The sequence below is a fragment of the Dromiciops gliroides genome, chromosome 3, assembly GCF_019393635.1.
Source record: "Dromiciops gliroides isolate mDroGli1 chromosome 3, mDroGli1.pri, whole genome shotgun sequence".
In the NCBI taxonomy this organism is placed as follows: Eukaryota; Metazoa; Chordata; class Mammalia; order Microbiotheria; family Microbiotheriidae; genus Dromiciops; species Dromiciops gliroides.
Genome location: NC_057863.1, coordinates 145259825 through 145286519, shown reverse-complemented (window position 1 = coordinate 145286519; position 26695 = coordinate 145259825). Strand labels below are relative to the sequence as shown.

Here is a 26695-nt window from a genome sequence, read left to right as displayed (position 1 = left end):
CTAAATTTAATGATTAAGATAAGAGAGGACATTTTTTAAATGCTACAGGACATGAGTCCTTCCTGGTGGGTTTCTCTACATTAGTCTATTTGACTTAATTAGGTTTTAGAAAGACATCATTATTAATATAAAATAGTGAGAAAAGTTGGTAGAAAAGCATACCAGGTTTAAAAAAAAAAATCCTTTTGTACTGTGAGAATTGGAGTGAGACCCCCTGCTGGAGAGATACTGTACAAAAGCTCTACCATGAGGAGAAGGCATCTAAGGACAAGCCATGTGGCTTGGAAGGTCAGTTCCTTGGTGTCAGGAAGTGATGATTGCTTGTGGGTGCTCTCAATCAAAGTTGCCAACCAATTAGCTTGGAGGTGTGTGTGTGTGTGTGTGTGTGTGTGTGTGTGTGTGTGTGTGTGGCACTGTTTTGTGTTAGAGAGGATGCTTTTGGGAGAAGGAAGGAAGTATTGGATCCTTTTGGTTCCTGACCTTGTGATGGCTGGTCACATGCTAGGGTCTCTTAGAAATAGTTAGATTTTTACCTTTCTCTCTGATCATTAGATCCTAATGCTCTTTAATAAATACTTAAAATCTAAACCCTTGCTAAAGCTTATAATTTATGGTGACCACTCATTCTTTAGATTTTTAGACAGTCTAGCTAGAATTTTAGCCCCTTACAGATAGCAACTTTACAGTTTGGGAACCACCAAGGGACAAACTGAACTGCTATGTTCTGATCTTCTTGTTGGGTAAGAATTCCCCTACCCTGTCCCTTTAAACTCCAAAGTACTGCTAAGTATTGGCTGTTTTCCTTTTAAATGTTCAAATGGTTTTTTTCAACTCCCTAAGTACCCTGTTTCTGATTTTAGTCTGTTTAACCAGACAAATAGGGGATAAAATCATGTTAATGCTTTGTTTTTGTGGATTTTCTATTTTTATTTTTGTTAGAAGAGTGGGCAAGTTGCTCACACAAGGGAATATAAATATCCGCTCCCCCCTCTCCCCAATCATGCCTTTTCAGAGAAACCTCTGACTCCTGCACTTTTATCAAATTCTAACACTGAGTGTTTCTCTTCTTTTGCATGCCTGGGGGCAATGATCCAACCACTTCCAGAAGCCTTTGTTCCCTTAGCAGTGGTGGAAGGGGAACTCAGGCCTGAGTTTGAATCTAGGCCTTATTTGAATTGCCTTGGTCCCTCCCCAGCTGAGCCAACATGTTTGAGTGTGGGTGCTGTGACTGTGCAGCATGTGGGAGGGATGGTCCTGTCCTCTCCTCTCACGACACCACCTCCTACTCCTACCACGGCCGTGCCCTTTGATCCTCCCACCAGGGAGGTCAAGGGATCTGACCCACCTTCCTCAGGTTCTGAACTAGTGCATGTGCAGCCTCCTCTACCTGTGATGGAGGCTTCTGCTTCGTTACCAGAGCAACCAGCTACTGCCCCCACCCAGTCAGCCTCAGCCCTACCCCAGCCAGGTTGTGATTCTGACTTGACCTGCTATGGTTCTCCCAAACCAACCTTGGAATACCCTTTGAATTCCAGATATGCTCATTTTGTTCATAATCACTTTGTTAATCTGCTTTTGTCTTTAATTAGTAACCTTATGAACTATTTGTTTTATGAAAGAACCAGCAGAGAAAATAAAGGGGTTAAAGACAAAGAAAAGAAAATTAAACTGAATGGAAATGTACAGGACAATCATCATTATATTTCAAGAATGCATATTTTGCAGAAATGTAGAAGTAATCAGCAAAGTATTGATATGAGTATTGGGGATTTTTGATATCAGAAGCAAAAGGGTTATAAATTCACTCAGAGAAATAATGTCAGTTCAGAGGTTACATAGGATTTCTATGCTATTACATCTACATTTTGAAATGAACAGTATGGGGTTATTTTCATAGAGATTTTCATGCTTTTAAGACAGCATTTTATACTTAGTTTAAAAAAAAGGAGGGATATTTGTAAAAGTTTTTTATAGTCATGTGATCAAATTTATATTTTGTAATACCCTTATTAATGTTAAGTTCATGTTCATTTACATTTCTCCAGCTTGAATTTCATTGTCTTTTATTCTTCCATGTATATTGTGTTCTATTCATTTATCTCTATTTTTGAAACAATGTAAGATGGTTTTGGTTTCATAATACAATGATAACTTTGGAAGTATTATTCTCCCATATTCTAAATTGTTTGTTTGTTTTTTTTTAACTGATTATTTGATCAAACTCTATAAAGCATTTCCCTGAAAAATCGGTTGCCATGGCAAATGCAAATTGGTTTTAGAAGTATTATTTTTTATAAGCAAAAAAAAGAGGGGGAATATTTGAAAATTTTTTAATATTCATGTAATCAAATATATTATTGCCATAAATAGGGACATGTTGTGTAAAATAATATGATATTTGGGAATTTTAGACATTAAATTTTAGAAAAAAGAAACCCTATTTCAGTTCTGATCGAAGTGTGTCTTCAGGAAGATACCTTATTTTCTTTTAAAATATTATCACCAGATTAAATTATTGATTGCATAAAGAGAAAGAATTGCTTATTTTAATTCATTATACAATTATTATTTTTTAATGTAATATTTTTCTCTTTAACTTTGCCCTGGAGAATGAAGCTATAAAACATGAGTGGGATAATTATAAATAAAAAAAATTTAGAGCTATATTTAATCTTCTCAGATATGTATTTTTATATATTTTAACTACTACCATTTTTTTACGGTTACTTCTTTATGATATAAGTTGAAGTCTTTCATTCTGGTTTTGTTTTCTTCCATTATTTCCATTAAGATTGCCTTGTAGAATTTTCTTGAAATAAGAGAGTGACTAGTCCAGCAACTATGATAAGTTTTTAAATGAACGTGGTGGGCTTAAAGTTTTCCAGGAACCATTTTAAGTTTGAGTCTGCTCTAAATAGAAAAGGAGGCAATATGGTAGAAGAATGGGACCTCAGTTGAGGGAAATGTTTGTATTTCTGTTCTTAAGTCTTCTCAAAAAAAAAAAAACCTTTTGTAAGAACAGAATTTAAAAATAACTGATAAATTAAAATTAATAGATGTTAATTGGTTAACTGATACTGAAGCATTAATCATTGAGTCAATCATGGACATAGAGGAGCTACTAATTTAACTGATCATTGATATAGAAGCCTACTAGAATTTTAATTCATGCTAAAAGTATTAGATAATACAAACCTTTCAGGTACTCCTAGAATCCTGAAAGGAAAATGTAGTCTTGATCTAGGAACACGACTTACCATTTGGAAGTTGGGATAAAGTCCCACAGAGTATATATGGGTTACATAATTAAGAGAGAGAGAGAGAGAGAGAGAGAGAGAGAGAGAGAGAGAGAGAGAGAGAGAGAGAGAGGTAACTAAAAACTATAAATCCACACAAAATATTTGTTATTTTAAGTTACATGTTTCTATTGTTCAGTGATATAAGATACAATATCTCTATTATAATTATGTGTTAGCATGATTATACAATATTAAAATATGTTCTAGTAAATATTCTTCTGACTATAGAAATTTTGGTGTATAAAAAAGTTAAAAATCACTTTATAACTACACAGTTTAGATAAATGAAATATGTCAATTATGAAGATATGCCACAATTTAAAAGAATTCTTTTCATCCTATTTCAATTAGAGAAAATTATGAGATTTGTCTAATATTTTTCACTTATGAAATATATTAATATACTTTATATCATTTGATCATCATAATAACCAGTAAAATTCAATTTTATTCATTGTTACAGGGTATCATTCTCTATATAGAAGAGAAATATGTTGAGAAATAAATGTGATCATGTGTGCGTGATTTCTTTCATTATACTACCAGAGGTACAAACACATATCATGAGCAATGTCTGGAAATGAAAGGTTTTAAAAAAAAATGAATTTTTTTGGCCACAAAAGAAAAAAGCAGATAAAACAAATGATAAGATAACAATTTGGTGATGGATGGAAGTATGATAAAAGATGAGAGAAAGAAGGAAGAACTTTTTTGCTTCTGCTTCTGCTTCTTTTTTTTTTCCTAGCTAGGGAGAATGATACGTGGGCTAGAAAAACAAAAAATTAAAAAAAGATTCTAATACGAAATTGAAGCTCAGTACAAGAAGTTAGAGAACCTTGGTGTGTTTGGCTGAAGCAAATACATCCCAGATGAAGTAATGGTTATGATGAATGAGCCACCCTCAGGCATATTTGAAAAATTATTGAGAATGAGCAAAGTACCAAAAGAAGAGTAAAAGTCATGCTAATGTTCAAAAGAGGAATGAGAATGTAGTCTTGAAATTCCAAGCCAAATTAGCTTGATTTTTGTTCCTGCCAATATTCTTGAATGTATTATTAAAGAAGTGGTCATTGAAAATACAGAAAACAAAAGTACTGATGCCAAAGAGATTATGTAGTTTCCACAGGAACATTTCATTCCAAACAAACTGTTTTTCATTTTAGAAAGGGTTTCTATACTATTAATATCAGGAAAATGACAAAGATATAGTTAGCCTAGTTTTAGCAAAGCCTCTCATGATATTCTCATGGAAAAGATGCAGAGTTCTGGGCTACATGATAGTAAACAATTATGAGATTTCCTATAGAGTATCCCAAGAACCTCTACTTGTCCTTTTACTATTTGATATATTGATAAATTACCTAAATAGAAGTAAAATTACAATAATTATAAAACTGGTAGGTGACACAAAGATTGAGATGACAGAAAACATTTTATGAGAACCAATATCCATAAAACTCTTGAAGAGTTACAATAAATAGGCTGAAGCTAATAAGATAAAGTAGAATATTTAACTGCAAACTCTTAAACATGAGTTTTAAAAATAGAAACAAGTTCCCAACTACAAGATGATGGATATATGGGCATACTAAAATATATTAAAAAGTTCTTCATATCATGTTTTATGAAGATCAGTTGAAAGAACTAGGGATGCTTAGTCTGAAATCAAGTTAGTACTATTATGTGCTAGGCACTATTCTAAACTCTGGGGATACAAAGAAGAACAAAAACAACCCCTAGCTTTTAAGGTCTTAAAATATAATGGTAGTGACAATGTGCAAACAACTGTGTATGAACAAGATATAAACAGGAAAAAAATGGAGATGTTCTCCCAGCAAAGTTACTAACATTAAGAATGAGTAGAGGGGCAGCTAGATAGCACAGTGGATAGAGCACTGGCCCTAGAGTCAGGAGGACCTGAGTTCAAATCTGGCCTCAGACACTTAGCACTTTACTAGCTGTGTGAACCTGGGCAAGTCACTTAACCCCAATTGCCTCACTAAAAAAAAAAAAAAAAATTAGGGAAAAAAAAAAAGAATGAGTAGAGGGGGGCAGGTAGGTGGTACAGTAGATAAAGCACTGGCCCTAGATTCAGGAGTGTCTGAGTTCAAATCTGGCCTCAGACACTTGACACTTACTAGCTGTGTGACCCTGCTCAAGTCACTTAACCCAAATTGCCTCACCACAAAAAAAGAAAAGAAAAGAAAAGAAAATGAGTAAAAAGGATACTTGTGGGGGCAGCTAGATGGCGCAGTGGTTAAGGTACTGGCCCTGAATTCAGGAGTACCTGAGTTCAAATCCAGCCTCAGACACTTGACACTTACTAGCTGTGTGACCCTGGGCAAGTCACTTAACCCCCATTGCCTACAAAAACAAAACCAAAAAAAAAAAAAACCAAATAAAAAAAAGGATACTTGCAAGAGGTAGGATATAAGATGGGACTGCAAGGAAACCAGGGAAGCCAGAAGACAGAGATGTGGAGGCTAATAATTGTAAGCATCTATAAATAGCCAGTGAAAAGACACAGAGGTAGGAGAGGGAGTGTTATGTGTGAGGAACACTGAAAAGACAAATGTCACTGGATTGTAGAGTATAAGGAGGATAGCTGTAAGTAAAAGGAAGTGGGTTATGAAGGGCTTTAAAAGACAAACAGAGGATATTATATTTGCTTCTGGTGGTAATGAGGAACCACTGGAGTTAACTGAGTGATGGTGGTGGTGGCAGAGGTCTGTATGTGTGTGAATGTGTGTGTTATGTATGTATATATGTGCCTGTGTATGCATATGTGTATGAGTATATGTATATTTATTTATTTATTTTCTCTGATGTGTGTATATATACATATACATATACATATGCACGGATATACATACATCAGAGAAGATAATTAACATAGATAAGTAATAGAAAAGATAGGAAGAAAGAAGGGCATTCAGAGAAAGATAATGACTTCAGTTTCAGACATGTTGACATAACATATCTATAGGACATCTAGTTGAATATGTCCACTAGGCAGTTGGAAATGTGATACTTGAGGTTAGCTGAGAGGTTAGGACTGGATAAGGAGATCTGAGAATAATCTACATAGAGATAATTGAATACATGGGAGCTTGTAAGCTCACCAAGTAAAATGATAATGATATAGAAGAGGAGATGGAATAACAGATCCTTAGATGTTTTATATACTTTAGTATGCCTATATATTCACCTATGTTTAGTGGGTCCGATCTGAATGAAGATCCAGTAAAACAAATTGATTAGGATCAGTCAGATATGTAGTGGGAGAAACAAACAAAAAAAAATTACAGAATACCTAAAGAGAAGAAGGAGAGGGTGTTTAATAGTATCAAAAACTGCAGAAAAGTAAAAAATGTTGAGGATTTATAAAAGGCAATTAGATTTCACAATTAAGTGGTCATTTGGTAACATTTGAGAAATATTAACCAAGGTTAGCTGAATGTGTTCAAATATGAAATGGAAAGATTCAGCATTAACATCTTGGGTGTCAGTGAACTTAAATGGATGGGAATGGGTGAAATTAATTGACATGATAACTATATATGCTATTAAGGGCAAGAATCCATTTTGAAGAAAGTAGAGGAAACCATCAGATCATATAACCATCAGACCTAATAACATCCCTTATGAATATGAAGTAGAAGTGCAGAATAGATTTAAGGGATTAGATATAAGGTCTGAAGAACTATGGACAGAGGTTTGCAATATTATACAACAAGGAGCAACAAAACATAACCCCAAGAAAAATAAGAGCAAGAAAGCTGTCTGATCAGGCTCCACAAATAACTGAGTAAAGAAGAGAAACAAAAAGTAAAGGAGAAAGGGAAAAATATATCCCATTGAATTCAGAATTCCAGAGAATAACAAGGAGAGGTAAGGAGAGGTAGATTGAAAACCCAATAGAAAATTATATATTCGATCAGGGAGGTAATTAGGAAATCATTTTAAGATCACTTTGAAAGCTGAGTGAAATATATACTGAAATAGGAAGAGCTTTATTGTAATAGATCAACCAGTAGACTATTGCCCAGAAATAAAGTGATGATGACCTATACCAGGGTAGTGTGTCAGAAGCAAGAAGGGGGTGGGGGTGGTCTATATAAATTAGAGTAGCTCACCTAGGTTGTGAACCTAGATTTTTGAAACAATGGTGATAATCTCACAGAAATAGAGAATTTAAGAAGAGGGAAGGGTTTGGGGGAAAATATGATTTCAGATTTGTTTATGTTGAGTTAAGATATTTATGGGATATCCAGTTGTAGTTATTCAATAGACAGTTGGAAGTATAAATGTGAAGGTCAGCAGAGAGGTTAGGTCCTAGGTAAGTAGATTTCAGAATAATTTGATTAATTCCAAGAAACCTGATGAGATCACCAAGTGGAATATTATAGAGGGAGAATAGAATATGACCCTGGAAAAAACCCTGTTGAATACCCAGGTTGAACATTGTGACCAGGATGAAGATACACCCAATGAGCCATAGAGGAATTATTCTGATAAATAGGAAGATAACTAGGAAAGAATGGTGTCATGAAAACCTTAAAGAGAGAGAGAGAGAGAGAGAGAGAGAGAGAGAGAATTAAGTTAAAGAGGATAATTGTCAATTTTAAAAGATAACAATGAAATCAAGAGAAAAAATTAGAGTTGTCAAAGTTTGTAACTTTGGAAAGAGCAGTTTCAGTTGGATGATGGGGTGAGAATCCAGATCACAGAGAATTAAGGGTAGAGTGAGAAATGGAGGTACTTACTGTTGACAACCTTTTCTATTTTGCTTTGCTTTCCTGCTCCACATCGCTAAACTGTCTACACAACTCTAAAGAATTGGCCAAACAACAATCACCTTCTCATTAAAATCCTTTGACTTTAAGATTGGAATAGTAGTCTAATATTCCATCCTATTCCCGCAGCCCTGAAAGTTGGGCTAGTTTTTGTTTGTTTGTTTGTTTCTGTAAAGATATAGTAACAGTCCTTGAGATCTGATTTACTTAGATAACTGTGGCTTACGCAATTAATGTAAAATTCATGGTCACTTGAGTATAAACCATTCAAGAAAGAAGGGGTTGCAACCACTTCTTTTGCTTTAGATTGTAGACCAATGTGGGAAAATAATTATTAATAATTAATTTCTTGGGGGGCCTCAGAGAGCAGTTTCAGTCCTGTCTTCCCTCCCCTCCCCACTCCAGAAAGTACAGGCACTTCAGCTGTATGGGAGGAGAGCAAAGGAACAAAAGAAATGGAGATTGATTCTTTTGGCTAGCTCAGTGAACTAATGGGATTAAACCACACTTAGACACTGGACTTTGCCTTTGCCCTTCAGGGAGAGTCTCTTCCCTTATGTCATATTTACAGTGCATTTTAATTTAGACCACCCTCAAGTCAGGTTAGCCAATGGAATTGAATGATGCTAACCAATTAGCTTTGATCAATGTATAATGACCTACCTAGATCAAAGAGGATAAAACCCTTGACCAAAGAAGCATTGCTCTCTTGACCCTTTCTTTACCCACTATCTTTCTTGGACCTGAATGCTTTCTCTTGGTGTGAGCTCTTCCCCTTAAGAGAATGTAGGTATGAAGGCCTGACACAATGGGAATTTAGGGAGACTGTCAATTCTTTACTAATATAGATTAATATATTAATAACATTATAATATTTATAATAATATTAATAACAAATGCTTACTGCCAAAATGGGTGCAATAGCAATAAATAGCAATTATTTAATTTATAAAATAGTTATAGCAATAATTTTTTTTAAAATGCACCAGCCATAGGAATAACATTTGGAAGCTACACTGATGCTTTATCCTAATTGAGGATCCCTTCCCTGATCTCAATATCCTTTCATGGATATGATTAAGCAAACCTATTAAAAACAACAAAAAAAAAAAAACCCAAAACATTGTTAGAATGATTATTAGTATTTCATTTCATTCCATTTCAAACTTGACTTGAGTTATGTCCAGATTATCACACTTGATTATAGTCCATAATTTCAAGAACTCTAAGATCTAAGAGAAAATAGACAATGAGAAGAAGAACTCTGAGGGGCCTCAGTGCTTCTTGTGGTGCATCTTTGGTGTTATTCTTCCTTCATTCTCAAAGAGGACCAATGATATCACAAGTGTGTTGTGAATAAATTGGATTTAAGTAAGGCAGAGCTGTACAAAGTGATCAGCCTCACTCTCTCTTTCAGGGTCATCAGAGTCCATTGGCAAAACAAAAATTAAGAACACAGGCTTGAGGCACCCTTCTACATCCTGACAGACATGCCTACTACTGGCTACTGCATGCATATAATAGAGTAAATGAGTTGCTCTAGGAGAGTTTCTGGCTTTGTGTCTTTTTTTTTTTTTTTTTTGTGAGGCAAATGGGGTTAAGTGACTTGCCCAGGGTTACACAGCTAGTAAGTGTCAAGTGTCTGAGGCCAGATTTGAACTCAGGTCCTCCGGAATCCAGGGCCGTACTCTATCCACTGCACCACCAAGCTGCCCCGGCTTTGTGTCTTTTTCCTTTTAATTTGTTTTACTTTCTCTGAGCATACATGGGCAATCTGACCTGTAGGACTCTAGCCTTTGAAATATAACTTTAGGCCTCAGTGGGGGGGTCAGCAGGGATTAAAAGGAATTCCCTGTATTGGAGAGTGGAAGCACTGACAGCAGGAAGAATAGAACCCAGAGCCAACCATGATCTATCAGAATCACTTCTAGTCACCCCAAATGTCTTAAATGGTAATTGTATTTAGGAATTTATTGGCTCATGTTATTAAGCCAATTAAAGCTCATTAATCTAGTATTGAATCCTGTCACTAAAAAAGTTTAAAAAAAGGGGAGAAAAAAGGACAATCTATCTTTGCATACTTACCTCATATTATGATTGTTGTTTATATACCAGTGAAACTGGACCTTAATTTCCTGATTTCTTTCTTCCCTCTGACACCTCTACCTCAACTTCCATGCATCTACAATGCATCATATCCTCTGTGAATGTTATTGTCTCTACCACTTGAACATTTGGGCATATGCATGTCTCAAAAATTCACATGGGAACATGTGCTTATATGGACACATATGAACATAAGTTAAGAATTCTTCATTCTCTTTTTTTTAAAGACTCAAAACAAATAACATATCTTGTATTAAGTCTTTGCTGAATCTTTCTCCTCCAGTTTGTAGCTACATAATGACCTCTTTAAGGTGCTGATATTTCAGTTTCTGTGGTAGTTATTTGTATGCCTATGGCTATTTAATCCTCCTTATTAGACTGTGTATGATATGATTATGGATTTGAGTCAGATTAAACTCTGAGGATGGGGTCTGGAAGGTACCCAGCCCTGACTCAATATAGTTAGTTTAGAAGTTTATTGCTTGTCAAATTCTCACTGTCTCCTTTAAGTTTAATTGCCAATTATTTCTTTGACTTCCCAACATAGCCGAAGATAAATTTTAACCCTGTCATCCTTATCTTTAGAGACAGGGGCCTGGAGAGGGGAGTCAGTGGGAACTGTGAGATTTGAAACATCTGACTCTCACTCCCCTGTTTCCTTTTCCTTTGGTTTGACCTTGTTCCCCCTCCCCTTTTCCCCCTTGCTCCTGGAACACGTATGCATGTCTCCATACATTGATCACGAGCTGAACACGCACCTTGGATGAGACAGGATTGGATGTTAGATTGTGAGCTCATCCACCTTAGGCGCACGTGGGGACAGTCCTTTTCAAGATTACTATAAAAACCTAGAGGATTGGGCATATCTTTGCAAGACTTCAATGTGTAATTGGGTTTTGCCCGTCCTCATGAGGATGTAATAAATCTGTCTCTGCTTGACTTGGTGGTCTCCTCGAGTTATTTGGGTAAACTGAGGCAGTTTGCTCCATACAACTGTAAGCCCCATGATAGCAAGGATTTTGTAATCTTCTGGTGGATGTGTGGGTGTGAGTGTGTAAATATATATGTGTGTGTGTATATGTATGCATGTGTGTATATGTTTGTTTATATGTATTTATGCATATATACCTACACACATGTGTGCATACATGCCTGTGTGTATGTATATATGTAAGTATCTATAGATATGTATATGTGTATGTATATATTTATGTACATATATTCATACATATATACATACTCATATTCTAGCATAGGACCCTAAAAATAGATATAAATGGAGACTGGATCTGTGATATCTCAGAATAATAGAATTTGTTCATTGAAAAGGTCCCGTCTGGTCATATAATCCAACTCATACACCATGCTGTCTCTACTATGAAACATGTAACAGGTGTTAATCCATCATCTACCTGAAGACCTCCAAGGAGGGGTAACTGACTACCTCTCAAAGAACGGTCTTCTACTTTTGGACTGTTTGTTGGTTCTGCCTTCTGGAGAAAAATTAAGTAAAAATCTCCCCAAGACACTCCTTCAAAAACGTGAATTCAACTATCATGAATTGCCTTCTCTGTACACTACCACCCCTCCCCCTGGCCTGTCTTCTCTTTTCTAGGACACACACACACACACAATATAGATATAGATATGGACATAGATGGATAGATAGATAGATAGATAGATAGATAGATAGATAGATAGATAGATAGATAGATAGATAGATAAATAGAGATTATCTATATATTCAATTGAATTTTATCAGATTTTAAAATTCAGGTTTCCATAAGAGTCAATCATGTACTGATTAAAAGAAAAGTGAAGAATAACCTCATTATTTTGTCTACATGATTTCAAACATCCAATTTGACCAGTATTTTCATAAGGATGAGTGAATTGACTTATGGTTTAAACAAGGAATCTTTAACATGAGGGTTATGAACTTGCCTTTTTTAAGATTTTGATACCCCCTTTTTCAATATAATAGAGTTTGTTTGTTGTTATCCTACATATTTTATTTTAAGCATTTGACAAGATTATTCTGAGAAGCCATTCACAGGTATTACCAGATGACTAAATGGGTTGATAACAAAAGTAGGGTCATGAATTCCTTATTTAAGGCATAGTTTCAATCCATTAAGTTTTTTTAATGTAATAAGACAACCTACAAAACAAAAATCATCAGAAAATATTCACTATTCCCAACTTTCTTTCATATATATATATATATATATATATATATATATATATATATATATATATATATATATATATATTTCCATTTGTATAGAACTTATTGCATGTCTTACAAAAATAATGGTATTATGAAAAGCAGAGGACAATAGCAAAATCCTACGAAAATTATAATAACTTTAAATTCTAAAACTCTAAATATTTACCTCCACCTCACTTCTTTAACCTTAATCCACCACAATGAATAATTAAAGCCATGTTCCTGAAGGGTAATTGTACCAGCAAAAATTCCTATAGTTTTTATGTAATTTTATACCAGCCCATTCCTCTTTAATGCTTAAAATTCTGAAATTTCTTTTCAAACCATTATTTCTTTTCATTCCATCCCTCCCTATCCATTACTTCTCTTTAACTTATTTTTCCTCTTCACTATTACCTTCAATATCTCTTTTTCTTGGTACTATCCCAATTCATCACTCCTAATCTGGATTCACTTTTTTTTTTCTTTTCCAGTCTCATTGTTAACCAATTCAACCTTAAAATGTCCTCTGCTTTTTAATCCCTTGACCCCTTGTTCATGCTTTGCCAATGCAAATTCTGTTTTATTACCAACATTTACTTCCTTTGCTCCATGGAACTGGAGGAAATGACTGTTCACAATTTGTAGCCTAATTTGAATTGGGCCCTCACATTAGTAAAACAGCTTTTCCCCCCTCCTACTATCTAGTTTTCTATTTTGGGCTTCTAGATAGTACAGTGGATGGAGTGCTGTGCCTGATGTCAGGAATACCTATCTTTGTGAGTTAAAATTTGGCCTCAGATCCCTAAATCCCATTTTCCTGAGTTCCTCATTTGTAAAACGAGTTGGAGAAGAAATTGACAAAAACAAACAAAGAAAAAAACAAAAAAAACCACTGGAAACCCCAAAATGACGTCATGAAGAGTAGGACATGACTGGAAAAATGACTTAACAACAATTGTCTATGTCAGTAGCCACAGCTATTATTATAGACATTCATTCTTCTCCCCTCCTCAATACTCAGACCATTTTAGCAGAAGACTTAGGGTGATGCAGTATTTTATTGAAATATCAATAACAACAACAATAACAATCCCAGTGTCCATATATCATGAGCTTCTTCTCCTCCCCTACATTTCATTTTAAAACTTTTTGATATCATCCCAATTTTCTCCTCCTAAGCTTTAGTGTTTAATAAAATTGTCTCCTTTCCTTGCCAAGTATTAGCCTATTTTTGTACCACTGATTCCATCCACACATTTTTACCTCATTGTCATCCCCCTACTATTTAAACTTTAATCCTTTCTTATCAATTGGCTCATTCCCTGCTGCTTAAACTTATGCAGATATTACCACACCCTCACTTGACCCTGTAATACCCTCAAGCTACTATCCTATATATCTCTTCCCCCTTTTAGTCAAAGTCTTTAAAATCTATCTATATTCTTTACTTCCACTTTCTTGTCACTTTTGAACCCCTAGAAATCTGTTGTCCTATATCCTCACTCAAGTGAAATCCAATGACCTTTTTTAGAAACTCTTTTTTTGGCTTTAGTATAACATTTGATTCAGTGTGTCATCTAGTCCTTTTGGATACTCTATCCTCTCTGGATTTTAAAAAGACCTCTCTTGAGCCCCATTTTCCTCATCTATAAAATGAGACAATGGGACTAGCTAAGCTTTAAAGCATTTTTTTTTTAATGTTTAGATCTTGAGTTCTATTGTGGGCCCAAAGTTCCCCATAAGTTCTCTAGGGTCCATCAAGAAATCTTCTCCTTGAGAAACTAAACCAGAGGACAGATAAGCCTAGGGAGATAAGTGGAACCAGTTTGGACTGAGCTAGCTTTGGTACCTCCACCCTTAATTCTGGTCTCCCTTACCCCTGAGGAGATAAGTTTGGGTGTGGCTGCTGCCTTTGTGACCTGAAGAGAGATCCATAGCCACCCCTCACCCAATTCCTCTAGCCACCACCAGTGGGGGATGGTCCTTCCTCACTAAAGGAACTTTCCACGGGCAGATGGTCACACCCCCATCAGCCCGCTATAAAAGTACCTGCTAGTCTCCTGCTCGAGGAGATTGGTACCTCAGAGCCGCATGCTTTGTTCCATACCTATCTCCCCATGAGATGTCCAAGGATTTCTTTCATGGTTTCCCTTCCCCCCACCTTCCCTTCCCTTGCCCCTAAATAAACTACCATCATATTCTAACTGCTTTTCTGTGCAAGAGGGTGTAATTCTTTAAAGAGGAATTCCTAAGAACCCCTACCCCTAACCCAAACCCCATACTCCATTTCCCCCCCCATAACATTTTGGTGGCCCTTACAGGGATTGAACCTGTGACTTTGGCATTATCAGCACCAGCTTTGTGTTAGAGGCTCTGATCCACCACACAACTCCCCCACTCCCCCCACTCTCCAATGTGACTAGGTTTCAGATAAATTTACCCGTTTTCAAGTCCCACAGTTTTACAGTTCCATCATCTGAGCTGGTAATTACAAAGTTCGTGTTGAACTGTAAACAGGCCACAGCACTCTGATGCTTGTTGGGACCTTGCAACATCTGTAAACACTGTCCTGTTTTATATCCCAGATCTTAACTGTGGAATCCGAATTTCCAGAGACAAGAATATTGTCCTTGAGTTCCATTCCACTAGTTAATGACTGATGTCCTGTTAATGTGTGAATGCAGTTCCATGTTTCCACATCTCAGAGACGAATTGATGTATCAAGAGATCCACTCACCACATGAATGCCATCAAACTGTAATGAATAGACTCTGTTGGTATGCCCTTGCAGTGTGTGTAGATAAGTTTCAGTCTCTGGATCCCACACCTTCACCATAAAATCATATCCTCCACTAACAACCCTCCTGTCATCATACTGAACATATCGGGCTGCTGCTACATGACCCATCAGGACATGGAAACACTGGCCTGTCTCAATGTCCCAAACCCTAAGTGTAGCATCTCAAGAACGGCTGACAACACGCTTTTCATGGAGGTGCATACAATGGACAGTGGAGGTATGTCCATATAAAGTGTGTATACATTCTCCAGTCTCTGCATTCCAAACTTTAAGAGTACAATCAGTAGATCCATTAATGATGAAATTGTCTCTCATTTGTGATGACCATACTCCACCGGTGTTTCCTACTAATGTTCTCAAATGTTTGCCTGTGATTGCTGACCAAATTTTCAGAGTGTTGTCATCAGAACCACTAACTATCCTGTTTCCACAAAACTGTAAGCATGTGATCACATGATCATCATGTCCTTTGAGCACCTTTGGATATTTCAGTTCTCCTCACTGCCAGTTTAACCTGGTTTTATGATTTTTCTTCTTTTGATGTTCAGTGGTTCATCAATCCCCTCTTCCTTGCATTTCTCTTTCCAGAGAAGGTTGTCTTCAGCCAGAATTCTCTAGTATGGGCATGTCTGACCTGCTTATAGCAGGTCCTTGGGTTCCAGGAATGAAAGCACATAAAGTGGCAGTTCTTTGGGGAGAAATGAAATGAAGTCTCACTGAAACTGAGGTTCTATTACTTGCATCATATGTTTTATTTGTGTTGGTTCACAACTATCAATGAGTTCATCTAAAGCAAGCAGTTTCTCTGGTCCACTCCAGCTCTGAAACATTTTCAGCCATTCCTGAAGGCCTGTAGGTGGCTGGACAGATGTAATTCAGCACCTTTGTTGACTTTGGCCATTGACTGCTCTGAGGTCCCCAAATGTGGTAGGTGTTGCCGAGCATGGCACCAGGCCAGTAGTGCTTGTATATTCTGAGACTTTGCATGGTTTCTTTCCCAAAGAAAATGATCGGACCTAAGAACCATGGTCCAATTTCTTTTCATTTTTGATGTCTTTGTATAGAAAGGGGAGGAAAGTTGGTGAAAAGGCAAGTCCATGATACAATTGGAATTTGTGACACTGTTACTGTTTGTGTGTTCATCTTCTCTGCTACTGTCATCAGATTGATCAAAATCATCACTCTTTTGGTCCATTTCCTCCTCCTCTTTATCCTCTTCATCTTGTTCACCAGCATGTTCCTCCTCCTCCTCTTCCTGTTCTTCTTGGATACCTGTGCATTCTTCATCTACTGAAGTAAACCGATTATTATTTTCTTCTAATTGTTCTTGCTGGGAATCATTTTGGTTTCCATGTCTGGGTTCTGCACCAATAACTTCCCCATTCCTTGCAATGTGCTCCTCCTCTTGTCATAATTGTTGTTGCTGTTGATGCTGTTCCTCTTCCACAACTCAATTCATCTGATCCTCATCTCCTTCCCCCCCCACCCCCACCCCATAACGGTTTTAATCTTATGACTAGAGGAAGAAACAAAAAAGATCAGAGTGGGAACCAGTAGTCTGGTGAGCTCTTCTCTGATGTTTGTCAAAATTCTGAAACACATGACTAAAGAGATGAATTGTGAGTACTTTGAAAGGAAAAGAGGGAGAAAGTCTTCATCAAGAACTAGTCATGCAATAATAATGTAAGTTAGTTTTGGGGTATTTTTTGTTTGTTTTAGTTTTGGGGGTGTTATTATTTTTTTAAACATTGACTAGATTTATAAGATAGAGGAATGTATCACGTAGTTTATTGTTTTTGAGAATGTTGTTTAGATCTGGGCAGTGCATTTCAAGATCATATGTGAGGGTAAAAGGAAAGGAATAAGCATGTGGTTTATGAATTCTATCTTATTTAATCCTCACAACAAATCTGGGAAATAGTTGTGACTATAATCAATATTTACACTTCAGGAAAATGAGACAGACAAAAGTAAATGACTTGCCTGACATCATTTCACTAATAAGTGTCTGAGGACTGATTTTAACTCAGATCTTCTTAATTCCAGGCGCAGAATTCTACTGTGCAACCTCAAAGACTGAAGACATACAGGTAAGGGTTATGGGTAGTGAACCTTTGATTTTATGAAAGTCTAAATCTATATAGATAGACAGAAATATAGATAGGAAGTTATGGAGCTGGAGCTCAAGGTGGAGGTGGAGGTGTTGGTATATGTATATGTATGTATATATACACACATGTATCATATATACATAAATACAGAGAGAGAAAGAGAGAAAGAGAAACTAAAGAGCAGGAAAAAAGTAAAAGAATAAGAAAGAGAGTTATGTTATATGAATGAATACTATTGACATCATGATCAGTAATTATTATGAGTACCCTCTGTAAAAAGTAATGTAAGAAAATATTTAATCCATTTTAGATAGATTCCAATAAAATGATTGTTTTAAAAGTTTTGGTGTTTCAGTAATTTGGAGAATTTATTCATGGGGAATACCTAATTGCCTAGTAAAGTCAGATAAATTAGGTCATGCTGAACATAGAGCTCTTTATACTTTCCTGTTCTTCAAGAGAACAAAGGTACAAATATTCACAAGGAAAAACAGTTAAATGAATTAAAAATGAATAGAGCAACTGTTTTGAAATTTAGATAGTTTATGAGAAACAGAAGCTGTAAAGTTGTTCCCTATTGATGTTTATCTAGAAACAAAAGCTATAGGATTCTGTTAAATGTATTGTGTTTTTTTTTTTTTAATTTATTTTTTTTGGTGAGGCAATTGGGGTTAAGTGACTTGCCCAGGGTCACACAGCTAGTAAGTGTTAAGTGTCTGAGGCCGGATTTGAACTCAGGTACTCCTGAATCCAGGGCCGGTGCTTTATCCACTGTGCCATCTAGCTGCCCCTAAATGTATTGTTTAGCAAACTTTGCTAGACAACAATAAATTTCATCAACAAGTTTTTCAGGTTCCATTTTTTAAAGGCCTTTCTTGTTATATCCCACTAGCTATGTCATAGTTTATAGTCTGTCAGGATTTCCATTATAAACATTGGTTTGGGGTGTTTCATAAATGCAAAGATATTACAGCTTTACTGTTTTTCTTTTGGTCCCATAACTCAAATCAGCTCCACTTTTTAAATGGCATTTTGTAGACCTGAAAAGATATGAACCCAACTTTACTTTCTATTAAACAGTAAAAAAGAAAAAAATCCAAAAAAACCCCACAACACACACATAAGTCTCACCTTCTTAGCTTGTAAAAATGGTTTAATCAACATATTTATCTTAGATTTAATCAGCATACAATTACTAATGATAGTTTGGTTTAACAAGAGAAAAAGAGGTTTTGAAAATGGAAATTTGAGTTGTTTTTCTTAATCTATCACCATCTTTCATAAGAATTGTAGTATATGAATCAATTCTATTTCTTCATGTTTGAAGAATAAAGTATAGTGTCACAAAGGTGTTGTTGTCACCTTAATTTCACCATTTTTGTCTTCCCTTCTTCACATTTCTTTATCCATGTTACAAGAGAGAAAGTTTCACACCTGACAATGAGCATCATACAATAATAGAGTTGAAAGGGACCCTCAGGAGTCATCTATTCCAAATCCATTGCTTAACAAATGCAGAAACCAAGATACGGAAATGATAAGCAATTTGGGCTCCTTATTAGCAAATGTTAGAACAGAGATTTGAAACCTGATCCTATAACTCCAAAGCCACTACTTTTTCTCCTTTATCACATTACCTTATAAAATGTTATATAATTAGCAAAGTTTTTCCCCAACAATGGAAAATTCTTTCTTAATGGAAAAAGGAGTGTCAGACACAATCATTGCTTATTCTTCAAATAATCCCAGATAAAATACTCTCTGAGTGATGGATAGATAGGCAAACAAATAAAATTAATAGAACAACCATTTTTAAGGTTATTTGGTATTTAGCACCATTGTAACATTTTCTAGGTGTTTTCCTTTCATTATATCCAAAACAAGATGCTAGGATTCTGTCTGTAAATCTATTGACAAGTATTTGAATTGCAAAAGGTAGAGGTTAGAAATAGAGAAATATCCCTTTGCTATGTATGGGAAACAGAAAGTTCAAGCTACCTACTACTACAGATATCACCTTTTGATTATTTTGCATCAGTTTTTACAGAAGAGCGTAAACAAACTGTGGTATATAATGGTGATGGAATATTATTGTGCTATAAGAAATGACAAGCAGGAGGACTTCAGAAAGACCTGGAAAGAAATGTGAAATGATGAATTGTGAAGTGAGCAGAACCAAGAGAATATCATACACAAAGACAGGAATATTGTTTGATGAAAAGCTATGAAAGACTTGGCTACAATGTTTTTTTAATAATTACATTATAATTTTATTAAAATGATATAATTGAAGAAATATGCTTTTATTGATTGGTGTACATTGAAAATTTTGCTGCTTTTTTTTTTCTTTTTGTGGGGCAATGAGGTTTAAGTGACTAGCCCAGGGTCATACAGCTAGTAAGTGTCAAGTATCTGAGGCCAGATTTGAACTCAGGTCCTCCTGAATCCAAGGCTGGTCCTTTATCCACTGTGCTACCTAGCTGCCCCCCAAATTTTGCTTCTTTACTAAATAATTTCTACCCTCATGGTCTGTTCTTTGATTTCCTAAATTTTCTATTCTTTTCATTATTATAATAGTTATTGTCACTGTTACCACCACAGTCATTACCATTTGTATAACATATTCTTGTTTCATGTTTTGATTATTTTAATTAGATGGGAAAATGATAATTTACTATGTGTTTTTCACTCAGAAATTGTGTGCTTAAGAAAAAAATCATAAGGAGCAGAAAAATGGCAGAGATGTTACATGGATCAAATATTTAGGATAACTGATAAGAGCAGATGAATGGAAGTAAAAAAAAAGACAGAAATAGGCAAGGTGTATATGTATGGCTCAGCTTTGCCTCAGTATAAGATGCATGGAAAAACATGTGCTATAAGAAATGAAAAATAGTATGATTTTAGAAATATCCGGAGAGACTTACATGAATTGATGCAAAGTGAAGTGAGCAGAAGAAAGAAACCATTGTTCACAGTAATAGTAATATTGTATAACGTAGAATTGTGAATGGTTTAGCTATGCTCAGAAATACAGTGATCTGAGGCAATCCCAAATGTTTTATGATGAAGCATGCTATCTGCATCCAGAAAAAGAATTGATCCTGTTTCAATACAGACTGAAGCATGCAATTTTTCATTATCTTTCTTCCTTTCATTCTTTTTTTTATTTTGGCCATCTTGTAGAAAATAATTAATATGTACATTTTTTCATGATTGCACATGTATAACATATTAGATTGCAGAAAGGAGGGATAGAATTTCTTCGTGATAGAATTTCAAACTCAGAACTTTAAAAAAAAGTTTTAAAATTGTCTTAACATATAAATGGGGGAAATAAAATATTAAATATAAAAAATAAATGGTAAAAATCCAAATATATGTATGTATGCATACATGTGTATACACACACAAATTTTAGCGGTTTGTATAACTGATGAAAAACAAGGTACAAATATAATATTGGCAGATTATAGGGGGATACAAGGTAAAATTTGTATCTGATAAATAATAATAATGGTTAGTCTTCACATTTACTTAGTGCTTTATAGTTTACACGGAATATATTTTTTTAATGGAAGACACATAGTTTGTGTGTTATCAGAAAGATAGTCCAATCTTAACACAGATGGAAATATAGCAAGTGTGTGTGGGACCAGGCTCAAATAGACCATTGGTATTGGGTAAGGAGGTTTATATCTATTTTATATTCTGACTTTAAGGAAGGAAAGAAGAGAAGAAACTGTAAGGATAACACCATAAGTAATACAGACACAGTAAGTAATAGACTGCTGTGAGTAGCAGAAGGCAGTCCCAGATAACAGTGTTTGCCAACCAGTGAGGGTAAGTACCTAACTTTAGAAATTTATGTCTAGAGAAACAGTTGCAAGCAATCCCAGAGTGAAGAAGTACCAAAGCATCCAGTGCTATAGAGCTAAAAGAACTTGATACCACTAAAGCTTTGAGGGAGTAAAGGGGCTATTCAAAACAAAAAAATTTCCTAGATGTTTTTTTCTATTTTGGCATACTTAATATACCAACTATTTGTGTCGCTGAAAGAACAGTGTTCAGGGTGACTTTTTAATAAGTCTGCAAACATACCAGAGGTTTAGTGAGAAAACTTCTCATTTTCAATGTAGGTCTTTATACTTGTTTCCAAGTATTCTTGATTTTAGTGAGCTCTCTCGAACAAGTTTCTTGCTTTAAATGATTTCTCTATTTCCAGTATCTTTTAGGAATGATTGAACTTGGAAATAGTTTTAATAAAAAGTTATTGAAATAAAATATATTTCTATAATATAAAATTACAATTTTATGATATGAAAAGTTCAATTTATCAATAACAGTGACTTTGAAAATTCATAGTGTAGGGAAATGAGCATTAACATGGGAATCAAGAGATCTGAATTCAACAGCCAATTCTGCCCCTAACTAGCTATATGACCTTGACCAAGTCACTTCATTTGTGTAGGAATAAATTTCGCCATTGGAAAAAAATGAAAACAAACAAACCTTATGTTTTCAAATTAGATGATTTCAAAGTTCCTTTCTACCTCTAAATTCATGGTCCATATAATTCTCTTTATCTTCTATTCCTATTTCATTAACCAAAGAGAGTAACAAGTTGCTTTATTTATTCCACTAAAATGTAAGCTTTTTTTTTTCATTCAGAGTCCACATTAACTATAATTATACCATGTATATACCACATCTTCCTTTGCTATCGCTAATATAGAGTCAGTCAATGGGAACATTCCCTGTGTAAGAATATTTTAAACCAACTCGGCCCTAATCTGACTGGAGGACTAAACTAGGGACTTTTGACTAATCTGTGGATGTTTGACTGGCTGGCTATCTGACTGCTATTAATTTAATATGGGCTAGGGGCAGCTAGGTGGCACAGTGGATAAAGCACTGGCCCTGGATTCAGGAGTACCTGAGTTCAAATCCGGCCTCAGACACTTGACACTTACTAGCTGTGTGACCCTGGGCAAGTCACTTAACCCCCATTGCCCTGCAAAAAACAAACAAACAAACAAAAAAAAACCAAACCAATTTAATATGGGCTGTTTACAAAATTTCTCCACACTACTCCCAAATTGATAAGCAAACACTTAAGAAGCCTCTTAATTAAGTAATCAAGGCAGAATTTATTTATAAAAATCAATGTAAATGATAAGGGTAAAGAAAGGCAAATTATATAACCTGTCTGTTTTTAATATAATAAGGGCCTTTGCTGCCTCTTGCCTTAGGGTATGCTCCAGTTTTCTCTTTCTTAGCTTTTTTCTCTGTCTTTTTCTGTCCATCCTCTTCTCTTTACCTTCTAACTGGAAAGTCCTTTCTCCAACTCCTCTGTGCTGACCGCTCCACTGAATAGCCCCCTGCTTCACTCTTTAACTTCTCTCTCACTACCATAGTGATGAACCCCTGAAAAGCCCCTTACTCCAACTGTTCCTTCCTCTGTCTGTCTCCTCACTTACTGTCTTCTCCAACCTCCTGTCTTGCAAGCTCCCCTGTATATATGTTCCTTCTCTCCCCCTCAGACCTGTGGCTCTCTGCATCCCTCCTCCCGCCCCCCAAGCTTATCTACCGCTGCACTAGGGCTGTGCCCAGTGGGGCTCGAGGGGCCCAAGGCTATATACCAGGGCCTGGCAGGACAAGCCTGGGATCTCCCAGGCAGCTCCCCTCAGGGGGTAGGGAACTGGGGCTTTTTTTTTTTTCCCAGTCATCTGACCTGGTGTCCTGAAAAGCCCACGGGGCTTTTTTGGCTCAGCTGAAGTGGAGGGGGAGGGGCATGAGACCCTCACACAGAAAAAAACCCTGAGAGCCTAAGGCTTTTTAATCTCAGCCCAAAGGCAGGGTACCCAAATCAAAATAAATTCCCACACCTGTGAAGAAAGAGACTGTTATACCCCTAACCTTCATTCATCTGCAAAAATAATAATGGGCAAGCCAGCCTAGATGAAGCAGCAATGAATTCAAATACCTCTCTGGCCCTAGTAGAGTCAGCAAAACTATCTCTTCCCCCTAATTCTCTCCCTACCCCCACATTCAGTCCTGCTACCAACATGTTCAAATAACATGTAATTTTGGGTAACACCCCTTTATAAGAGCTTCAAGCCTATCCTCCTCAACAGTCACAAATACTAAAAACAGGGGCAGCTAGGTATTGCAGTGGATAAAGCACCAGCCCTGCATTCAGGAGGACCTGAGTGCAAATCTAGCATCAGACACTGTGTGACCCTGGGCAAGTCACTTAACCCTCTTTGCCTCACAAAACAAACAAACAAACAAAAATACTAAAAACAAAAGAAAGTACTTAGCCTCCGAAGTCTTGGTATTGTCATGGTTCAAGATAAGAAATGGATGTAGTTTTATCAATGAACATGATCCCAAAGAAGATGCATTAGCATTTACTCTGCTGCTGTAACCTAAGGACCATGAGATGTTTCCATTAAGCTTGTAATTGGGTCTTTCTGCCTCTGTTTGTAAACACAGTGCTTTACACACAGCAAGTACTTAATAAATATTGCATTTGTATCCAGTGACAGATATCATAACTTTAAAAGTTTCTTTTTTATTTGTTGTTTATTGGGTTATGTAGCTTATATTTTTAAAAGTTAACTGAACTGATATTTTTGAAATAATTTTCTTTTAAAATAAGTATAGTTGGTGGTTTTATTGCTTTGTTTCATAATTATCCTATATAAAAGGAAAGTTAATTTCATATCATTTTTGCTATAATTCACCTGATTCTTTCCACCATGCTGAAAGAAAGAAAAGAAATTAAAGTGGATTTGAGATGCTTTAGCATCCTAACAAGGTTAAAAATGCAAAATATCAAAACTAAGTAAATACCTATGGGAAACAAGTTCATGAAATTAGTCCATTTCCACATCTAGGGTCTTGAAGAAATAAGCTCAGTACAAATAAATGATAGATAAGAGTAGATCATGCTTTTAATGATGAGAGTGGAACATAAAGAACACTGAATCTGGATTTCGATTATAGGGTTCAATTCTTATCTTTGACATTTAACTACTTGCACAACTTTGGGAAAGTGGATTAGTTTCTTTGAGATCCTTAGTTTGAGGGATCTAAACTAAATGCCCGGGGGCAGCTAGGTGGCACAGTGGATAGAGCAGAGGCCCTGGATTCAGGAAGACCTGAGTTCAAATCTGGTCTCAGACACTTGACACTTACTAGCTGTGTGACCCTGGGCAAGTCACTTAACCCCATTGCCCTGCAAAAAAAACAGAAACAAAATAAAGTAGGGCCTCTGAGTTACTTTTGAGCTCTAGTAGTAACCAATACTCCTTAAACTGATATTCTTAGACTCTCACCAAAAGTAAATGATTGTACTGTAAGCAAATGCTTTTATTTCCTTGCTCTGGTGCTACATCAAGCAGTAGGAGGCCTTAGAGAATTTCACAAAATAAACTCCAATGAAAGTGAATGTACTAAGACAAGAGGAAAATTTAAAAAAAAATAACAACATTATTTGCTAAATGACTTAAGGCATTGCAATATAACAAAAAAGGCAAACAAGAAAACACAAAGCTAAAAGCATATTAATGTGTTTTTTAGGTCACCAACTCCTTACTAAAAGCAATCAGGTATAAGTCATAAATAATGAGACTCAAAAACTGTCTAGGATTCTTTTCATTTCTATGCAAACTATCTGTTCTAAATGAACTATAACTTCTTATAGGCATCTTTTCCCCCTTTCATTTGATGCCTCCTGCTTCCATAACCCTAGTATATGTTTCTTTTTCCTTGCCCTCCTTCCCATTTTACCATGTTCCCATCTTACCACATTTCATACTCAGCAAGTTCTACCCAAAGGCAAGGTATAACTGTGAAGAGAGTATTATAAACAGCCATTAATTCTGTGATATATCAATATCATATTCTACTTTTTGACAAGCTTCAGGAAATTTCATATATGTACACACACATGCATATGTATGTATGTAGATATATACATAAATATACGCACATGCATGCACACACATACATATATGGGATTATATATGTGAAATTATGTATATATTCATATGAAATTTATTTGTTTGTTTGTTTACATATATAAATTTATTTATCTTGACACTGGATGGTGAGTTTTGGTAACTTGTAACCTAAATTGTTGCCCTTTTCTAAACTAGAGTTTAGAAAAGAAAATTTGAAGATGTATGGCTACTATATTAAAATTTTAACTTATTATTATATTGAATCATTATCACAAAATCATATGACAGGCAATTATAAGTTACCTTTTTAAATGTCTTTTATGTTTAACTACCAAGGGGCCCTGATGACCACCTCTCTGAGCCTATTCAATAATGTCTAGGTTCTGATAGTCCCTGCTCAGCCTTGCAGTTAAGTGAGAACCAAGTACTCTATGGTTTTCAGAGAGTAGAATACCTTTGTTCTTTAACTCTTTCCTGTCCTAAAGCTTGGCCCATTAGCCTAGAGATGTTGTTTGTATTGATTGATTCCATTAGTCTTGTTACTCAAGCCCTACTTATTAGAAATACTTCCTACCTCCCTTTGTGTTGGTCTTCAGTAAACCCTAATTTCATAAACATGGTAGTGATATTGTTTGTACAGTGTGCTTAATTGTAATCAGACTGTATTCATGATTTTAGAAGAAAAACTTAAAAAAAATAAATTAATAAAATGTTTTATATTAAAGCAACTACTGGGCGGGTTGGTTGATCTTCCTGCCTCAAATCTTCCCCCACTAAGATCCATTTTCACTTCAGCTCCCCAAGTGATTTTAAGTCTTGTAGCTGCCAATTACCTCTAGGAACAAATATAAAGTTCCTCATTTGAAATTAAAATTCCTTCAGAACTTGGACTCTTCTATTTCCAGTTATCTTTTACTTTACTCTCCACCACATTCTCTACTTTCTAGCTACCTGGGTTTTATGTTGTTCTTTGAACATTACACTCCATATCCTTGATCTCCATACCTTAAAAATTCTTCCTTCTCCCTTCTACATCTTGACTTCACTAACCTTCTCCATGACCCAGCTTAAATATTATATTTGCCAGGGAACTTTCCCCCATCCCCATGCAAGTTTCTTCCTTCTGAGATTATCTTCCATTTATACCACATTATCTTCTTTGTTCATACATTCTTACAAGTTGTTTCCCATTAGAATGGGAGTTACTTAAGGACAGAAATCAATCATTGCATTTGTTGTATCCTGAGCACTTAGCACAGTACCTGTCATTAGACTTTTTTGACAGAATGACTTTCTGTTCTTAGATTCTTTTAAATCCAGACAACCAAAAGGAAATTATTTAGTTATGCTTCAGACTAAGGAGTTTCTCTTAAAGTAAGCTGCTATTTTATTGAGCCTTGG

The 26695-nt window shown here is 35.7% G+C and overlaps 1 pseudogene; it reads right to left on the bottom strand.

Moving 5' to 3' along the window:
- Positions 1-14728: 14728 nt before the first annotated feature.
- On the bottom strand, positions 14729-26396 carry LOC122747254 (annotated as a pseudogene).
- Positions 26397-26695: the final 299 nt, after the last annotated feature.